The sequence below is a fragment of the Gekko japonicus genome, unplaced genomic scaffold, assembly GCF_001447785.1.
Source record: "Gekko japonicus isolate JY-2015 unplaced genomic scaffold, Gekko_japonicus_V1.1 scaffold167, whole genome shotgun sequence".
Classification (NCBI taxonomy): domain Eukaryota; kingdom Metazoa; phylum Chordata; class Lepidosauria; order Squamata; family Gekkonidae; genus Gekko; species Gekko japonicus.
In genome coordinates, this window is record NW_015164670.1 from 1289049 (window position 1) to 1296817 (window position 7769).

General features: G+C 45.5%; 1 protein-coding gene across 5 annotated transcripts in view; it reads left to right on the plus strand.

Moving 5' to 3' along the window:
• The window catches only part of TCF12 (transcription factor 12), a 137743-nt gene that overhangs the window by 25505 nt on the left and 104469 nt on the right, over positions 1–7769 (plus strand). The window contains exon 2 of one of the 5 annotated variants that reach the window (XM_015409190.1): positions 3890–3951. The exons of the other annotated variants lie outside the window; for them this stretch is intronic. The gene's annotated coding sequence lies outside the window, so the exon portion shown is untranslated. The remainder of the gene's footprint in view (positions 1–3889; positions 3952–7769) is intronic. 5 annotated transcript variants of the gene reach the window in all.

Below are 7769 nucleotides of genomic sequence, written 5' to 3' on the forward strand. Positions count from 1 at the left end.
GCTCTTCCTGTGCCTAGGAGGCCCCTCCGTCTGATCATCTGATGACCTGTCGCTGGTTCGACTTTGCAGATGCCTGGCGGTCCTTGGAGCTACTCCAGGCATAGTTCCCGTAGTTTTCTTTGAGGTTCACGTTCAATGGCAGAAGCTCCAGGTTTTGTCTCTTAAGGTTTGGTACCTGGTATTACAGGCCGGGCCCTGACCTGGATAACCCAGGCCAGCCTGGTCTCGTCAGATCTCGGAAGCTAAGCAGGGTCGGCCCTGGTTAGTATTTGCATGGGAGACCACCAAGGAATAACAGAGTCGCTGCACAGGCGACGGCAAACCACCTCTGAACGTCTCTTCCCTTGGAAACTCTATGGAGGAGACCCCCTCCCCCAGAAGAACAAAATTCCAGGCTGTTAAATAGCCATTTACTGGCCACCCTGTAGCCAAGCAGGGGGACCTATTTGAAAGTTGGCGCTTTGCTTTTATGTTGTAGTTAACAAATAGAATTAGGAAGGGTGGTCAGAAAATCTTTGGACTTATCTGCAGGGATGGTGTAATAGATTCTAATTGTTATGCATTCTTTTTCTAACCCACCTTTTGCCCTGTGGAGTTCAGTGGATGACAGATCAATTAAGTAGATCAAGGGTCAACACACGGCATTCTCCTTTCAGCTGCATTTTCCATATTATGTCTTGGAAGTCTTGGGGGAGGGGATATTTGGAGTTAATATTTTTGGCCTGCTACTGCTAATAGAATGCTTATTAGCTCCGGTAGAATAACTAAGTGTTCAGAATGGTGAGGAGTCTTCTGTTGTGGTATTCGCTAGCTTTTTAAAAAATAATTGCAGCATGTAGCTCGTCATTCATAGACCAAGAATAATGTCAGGCCATACTTTTAATAGTTCCATGTCCATTCTTGGGGAAACGCCCCTCTCTCTACTTGGGCTTGGAGGTGGTGATGTAGGTTTTCTAGAAAAATATGGATTGGAACATTTTCCTATTCAGATTTGAACAAATAATTACATATGTCTGTGTGCGTGTGTGTGCTAAAATCTGAGCCTATAAATGAATGTTCTCCAGAATGTCCTGTCCTGTCGCTAATAGCCTTGCCCAGGTCTTGAAAACTGAGGGCCATATGGCTTCTAAGACTGAGTCAATCCATCTTATGTTGGGTCTTCCTTTTTTCTTGGCGTTGTTGTCATTTCTAGTGAGTCTTCTCATAATGTGACCAAGGTATGATAGCCTCAGTTTAGTCATGGTTAGACAGGCTAAATTTAAATAATGTTAGCAGTATTTGAATAACGTTAGCAAAAGAAGCCTGAACCATATACAAACACTGGGGTTTGTCCATGAATCATACCATACATTTGGCCCATCTGGCATTATTGAAAACCATAGATTGACTCCCCCTTGTTTAATTATACTTCTTCTTTTTTTTTACCGAAAGGCCAACAAACCTCAGGATTTAAGATTTTAAAAACTAACAGCGATAAATACTTCTCTCCTTTCCCTGTGAGTGCTAATCGTGACTAATGAAAACTGGGATTTCTCCTTTCACCAGGACTCAGAGTGGATTTTTCTAACATAATGGTACACCATGGTGGGAAAAAGTGCCTGAGCCTGCAGTGTGCTTTCAGTGTTGTAACCATAATTAGGAACAGTACCCAGTCCATGGTAAAGGCTTGCGTGTGAGCAAACTGTTTTATAGTTTCCAATTTTGAAATTAAATTTCTGTAAAACATGCACATAGGTAAATATAACCTTCCTGAAATAAAGAATGGGAGTCTGTTTGCAACTGGCAGGCCTCCAGCTGGATATTATACATTCAAGTTATTGTTTCGGTCAGGGTCTTCTTGTCAGACATAATTCCTGGGGCTTTACCTAGTGCCAACATAGCTTTGGAATTAATTTTTTATAGACACGCATGTTTTGGCCTTACATACTGCTCAGTCCACAAGTAATTAACTCCTAAGCCACAATGTAGGTGCTTATTAGCAATGTAGTTGTAATTTATAATTGTATTAGTGATGTAATTGTAAGTTGTAAGAATTCCAATAGGCTCTCCTACTGCAGCAACTTTTAATGACTTAAGTGAGAATCAACAGCAGCCATGAATGAACAGGTTGTGTCTCTCTGAAGAGACAGTCATAGAGAGTGTTAATAGAACATAACAATCATACACTGTAAGTCGAGCATTCTCCCTCTTCTGAAAGACTTCTGTTAGTGCTCTTCTCTTCCTTCAAAGAGTCCAGAGAGAAGGCAGCCTGCCTTCTGTCCAAGAGCTTACCTCGTTTGACCTCCTTGTTGAGATTTCGGGATGGGCCCGTCTGGAGCACCTTCAGATGATTCTGACTTCTACAGGACACTTTCAGAAACTCTCAGAGCCATTAGCCAGTTTGGTGTAGAGAGAGCCAGTTTGGTGTAGTGGTTAAGTGTGCGGACTCTAATCTGGGAGAACCAGGTTTCATTCTCTGCTTCTCCACTTGCAGCTGCTGGATGACCTTGGGCAAGCCATAGTACTGCCAGAGCTGTCATAAGAACATAAGAGACGCCAATGTTGGATCAGGCCAAAGGCCCATCCAGTCCAACACTCTGTGTCACACAGTGGCCAGAAAGGGCAGTTCTTGAAAGAGCTCTCTCAGCCTCACCTACCTCATAGGGTGTCTGTTGTAGGGAGGGGAAGGGAAAGGGAGTTTGTAAGCCGCTCTCAGACTCCGAGTGAAGAGCCATGGGGTGTAAATCCAATCTCCTCCTCCTCTCTTCATGCCAGTGTGGCAGTGCCCCTTCTTAAAATTAACCACCCAAAGTGATGCCTTTCCAAATGTGGCATGTAATTGCTGGCCCACCTCAAGCAGCTTCTTGTCTAATGTCGTATGTATTTGCCTTTATAAGAGCTGCAGTCTAGAAGCATGTTAAAAGGTTCAGTGTTGTTATATAGGGGCTGGATTTGGATGAATGTTTCCTTGGGCACCAGCATGATTTCCCCACATCTCCCCCATACATTTCCTGGGGGGAAAGGGATGCCAGGACAAGAATTGGGGGGCCATTTGGGGCTGCTGTGAAAGGGGGGGGGGATGCTGTGGGTAGAAATCCTTATACCTGCAGAAACATCTAATCTGGATCCAAGCCCTAGTTTTAAACACTCTCAGAAGCTTTATAACAGATGCATGTCCTTTCCTCTGCATGATTTTTTAAAAAAAATGGTAGCCTGGAGGGGCTAGAAATTGCTAGCCTGAGTTATCCAAATATTTCATGAAGGCTTTAATTGGTGCAAGAGTGCCTCGCTTAGGGAAGCTTATCAATTATGCAAGAAAGAAATTGCTTGCAAGGTAAAAACATCACTGACCACCCTGGTGTTATTAATATAGGTAGTACGTTTTATCAATAACGACTGTAGTAATTGGATTCCAGATTAAGTTTACTAGAGAATCATTTTTTTTAAGAAGTCAGGAAAATATGCGGGTTGTCCTGCTTTTAGAAAGGGGGGGGGAGTGTAGTTGTAGAAATGGAGGCAAGTGTCACTGGAAGTTTGGACCTCCTTCTGATACTGAATTGTGTAACGAATGTAGTTCTCAGTTCCCATTCATACAGCCCCCTCCCTCTTTCCCATCTTTCCTAACTAGGGGGCTGGTAGCAATTGATGCCCCTGTCAGATATGGAAGGAGTTGTTTGTATAAATGGTAATGCCCGGCCCTCATGCGATTTGTAGTTCCTCTGTCTCCGTCAATTGTCTTGACATCACCTGAAGTTTAAGCCCTTAAAGGTATAATGTGTGGGGTATTGAGTATCTTTTAACTCTTTATTGTCTTGGAAGACCTAGGATTGTGAGCCTGTAACTCCCCTTGCATAAGGGGATGATGCAATTAAAAAATTCTATTTTGTTGCTGTCTCCCATCTGCTTGCAGGGAACAACTGCACCCAAGAGTCTTGGATGGTATAGAAGAACTCCATGAAACAGAATAAGCAAGTAAGATATTCCCCCTAACGTAGAAGCAATGGGACTGAAAGATGTAACATGGCATCCAAGCAGGGAAAGCCGCGTTCAAGATTAGATGCTCAGACATATTTTGGAATATATTTCTAGCTGGCACTGTCAAGGAAGAAGCTGCTCAGGGAGTCAACCCAAATCAAAGGCCAGGGTCCCTAAACCACTGAATTTTTTTGTGTCAGCTTGTAAGGAGTTTGAGACGCAGCAGCCCCCATGATGTATGGCAAAATTGCCTTTGGAACTGGAGGGAGTTTCCGAAGGAGTTTGATGTCGCATGCGGGGCAGCTCTTCGAAGGCAGTCGAATTCCACTGGGCTAAAGTGAGCCCCTTGTATAAGCCTCAGCGGCTCTTTGGATTCTGGCCACAGTAAACTCTGTCTCGCGCTTCTGCTCGGGGTCTAGCCAAAAAGGGGAGTATGGCTAATAGGCAGGGGGCTTACTCTCCCGGTTCTCCTTTTAGATGTTGCGTGCAGGCCTTTCCCAGAGGGCCGGTGAGTGTGTGGTGTGTAAATCTCACCAGACAGACCAGCTGTGCGTACTTGTGCTGTGTGTTTTAACGTTGGAGGCTGGCTAGGTGTTAGTTGGGTGTATGAAACAGGAAAGCTTACCTCACAGAAAAACATGCCCATTTTATTGAGTGCTCAGTGGAATCTTACGCTTTTAAACTGCTGAGCAAACTTAAAGGTTTTTTTTTAAATGCTTAGGAGAAAGAGTGTGTGTGGGTGTCTCCATTAACACCAGGGGTCCCCGACAGGGTGCCCGTAAGTGTTGTGGTGCCTGCCGACATGTTTCTTGGCACCTGCCAGGTGTTTTTTTTAAAAAAGGAAGTGGGCTAGGCCCCGCGAGGCTTCTGATTCACCACTGGAGATCTGAGAGGCTGTGCGGATTGTTAAAAGCATTGCTTTCTTTGCTGTGTGACTGGAGGTAAGCTGTGGCAGCCATTTTGTGACTGTGCCAGCCGTGCTGTGTCAGCATTCCAGAGGTGCCCACAAACGCAGAAAGATTGGGGACCCCCCCCCTTGCATCAGCACTAATTCTTTACATCAGGAATAGACAGGCAGCGACTTGGATACGTTTGCTGGGTTTTTGTGTGTGCTGAATTTCTTGATGTCTTGGGCGGCTCCCACATGGCGAGGGATTCTCATGGTTGCTTTCATCACCACTGCAAATGCAGCAGCATCAGTGTTGGCAAAGGAGCATATACACCTGTGAGAGTCTTCCCTGTACTTTTCTCTGTCCTTTTTCTGATTCCCCCTTCCACTTGTGCTCTGCAGTGAACTCCGCCTTGGCTCTCTCTGGTGCTTGCTTGTCATGCTGCCAGTGTGACTTTATGCCCCCCCCACACACACACACATGTGCTCGAGCTCTGTAATGGTTCTGTTTAGGTTTGAAGTAGATATGTGACAAGATTGTTGGAGTGCTGTAGCAGTTATACTGGTCTTTTTAAAAAAGCCCTTGGTGGAAAATGAGGCTTGTGAAGAGCTGACAGCAGGAAGATGGCACGGATGCGAGCAGGACCTTTGCAGGGAAGTCGTTCCTTCCCAGGGTTGTACTTGTATGCTGGGCTGTGTCCTTCCTAAAAAAGTCAGAGTAAACCAGATTTGGGCAGAGAGACTTAAAGACAGGAAAACCTGGAAAGAGGATAGTTGTAGCACAGTGTCATATGGAAGCTCCCACGCACACAGGCATGCCAGTCTGGAAGCCAAGGCAGAGAGAATCCTCCATGTGGGAACAACCTCGGTCTGTGAAAAGGTTTTATGGCTCTACCCGGCAGTAAACAGAAGAAGGCGTGTGTATCTTTTCCGCCTTAGTAAGCATCAGGATTGGGGAAGTGTGTGACAGAACAAGAGCATTTCCAGTGGGGAGACTCAAGCATCAGTGGGTTTTTTTGTTCCCTGTGGTTTCCTTCATATTTTGTAGAACGCCTTGCATTCTCACAAGAGTCACTATTGGACAAGTTAAGTTAAAGTCTCTTGGTGGTGCTGTATTGTGGAAAATGTGCCTGACCAAGTTGGTAGCTGCCTGAGGGCACATGCATCAATCCAAGTGACCATGGAAGGTGTTTTGGAGAGGGGAGTCCATAGTGACGGAGTGGTGCACCGTTACTAGCTAGTTGCCCCTGCTGGCCTGTCTCCGAGGCCATGCTGTGTTGCGCTCCAGATGTCCTTTCTAATGTCCGGGTCTTGGCCGCTAATAAAACAAGAGCCCTGCTGGATCAGTTCAAGGAAGGGTCCATGTATTTCAGCAGCCTGTTTATCATGGTGGCCGGCCAGATGCCTCCAAGAAATCTGTAAGCACAGGAAGAATCCAATAGTCCTCTCTTCTGTCTACCCCTGTCAAAGGCTTCCAGGTGCAGATTGCCACTGAATCTGGAAGCCCTGTTTAGTTGCCATGGCTAATGCCTGAATAAAAACACTTAAATCCGTGGCCTAGTTGTGGATGAAGCTGCCATTACTAAAATATCGCTAGATGACGATGATGGCTTGTTTTGGTCAAAAGGAGATCTGGTGCAGGAAGAGCCCAGGTGTGGGAGATACTCTGGCAGAGTCATAGCTGTCCACAGGGATCTCCTTTCTCTTGTAATCCATTTTTGGATTGGCCATGTGTGCACCAGGAACATTTACCCAGGGAAAGACAGGGCGATTCTTTTCATGTGCTTTATCCACCTTGTTGCTTGGTTCTCTGGCTGAACTGGTGGATAAGATTTTGATACCTCTTTTGCAGCTTTTTGTCATCTAATAGTCAGGTTTTTAAAAAGTGTCTTTGGCAGTCTACTCTATGCCTTCTTTTCTTGCTTGCATTGGTGTCAGTTGGCACTTGGGATTTCAGCATTGTGTTCGGCTGTTCATTCTTCGCAAACTCCCCCCCCCCCACAAATGCCAGAAATACTGAGGTCTGGAAACTGAGGCCCCAGGCTGTGAAAGCCGTTGTGAACACAAGCAGTTTTCTTGGACAGGTGGTTGGAGGATCCTGGTTCCTGTCTGGGGTGTTTTTGTTGCATTGACGTAGCAGAATTGTGGATCATTCCCTATATTGGCGACTTTGAGCTTGAACTCCAGGCAGGGCTAACAACTGAAAACATTGCTTTAATGTTATTAGCTCAGTGTATGGCTTGGTCAACATAACTTTAGATTGTAAGCTACGTGGGGCCGACCCCTACCATACTTCTCTGGGTAAAGCACTGTGTTAATGGATAGCTCTCTATAAATGACAAATACCTGCAATTAATTTTAGCTCAAAGAAGGAGCGGCGCAGACTCTTCAATGGTTAGCTTAGCTTTCCTAGCGAAAACTGTACAGTGGAACAAATAGCACTTCACCTTTTCTCTCAGAAGTCATATTCTCCTGTTCACTCAGTTGCATCCTCTGTTGCTGGAGATCCTGCACGTTTGCTCAGTGGAACTCCCCTCTGTGTTCAGGTGTTTGCCTTCCTCCCAAATAAGTGTGCGTAGGACTGCAGCAAAAGACAGTGGGGTTTTTCTCCAAAAGAAATGCAAATAATTGTGTTCAGAAACATGTGTTGATTCCGAAGCATAAAATTGTGTTGCTAACAGTAAAGAAGTATTAAAACCTGTTAAACATAAGCTTAGGTATTTGACTGCAGCAGAGGACGTAGGGAAAATTCCAAAGCAGGTGGGACTTCTTACCCCTGTCGTCACCATGACTCAAGTAGGGAGGTAGTTGGCTCCCGTTCACTGACAGCTTTCAAGAAGAGGCTGGATGAATATTTGTCAGAGATGCTCTAGGCTGGTCCTGCACTGGGCAGGGGGTTGGACTAGATGGTCTGTATGGCCCCTTC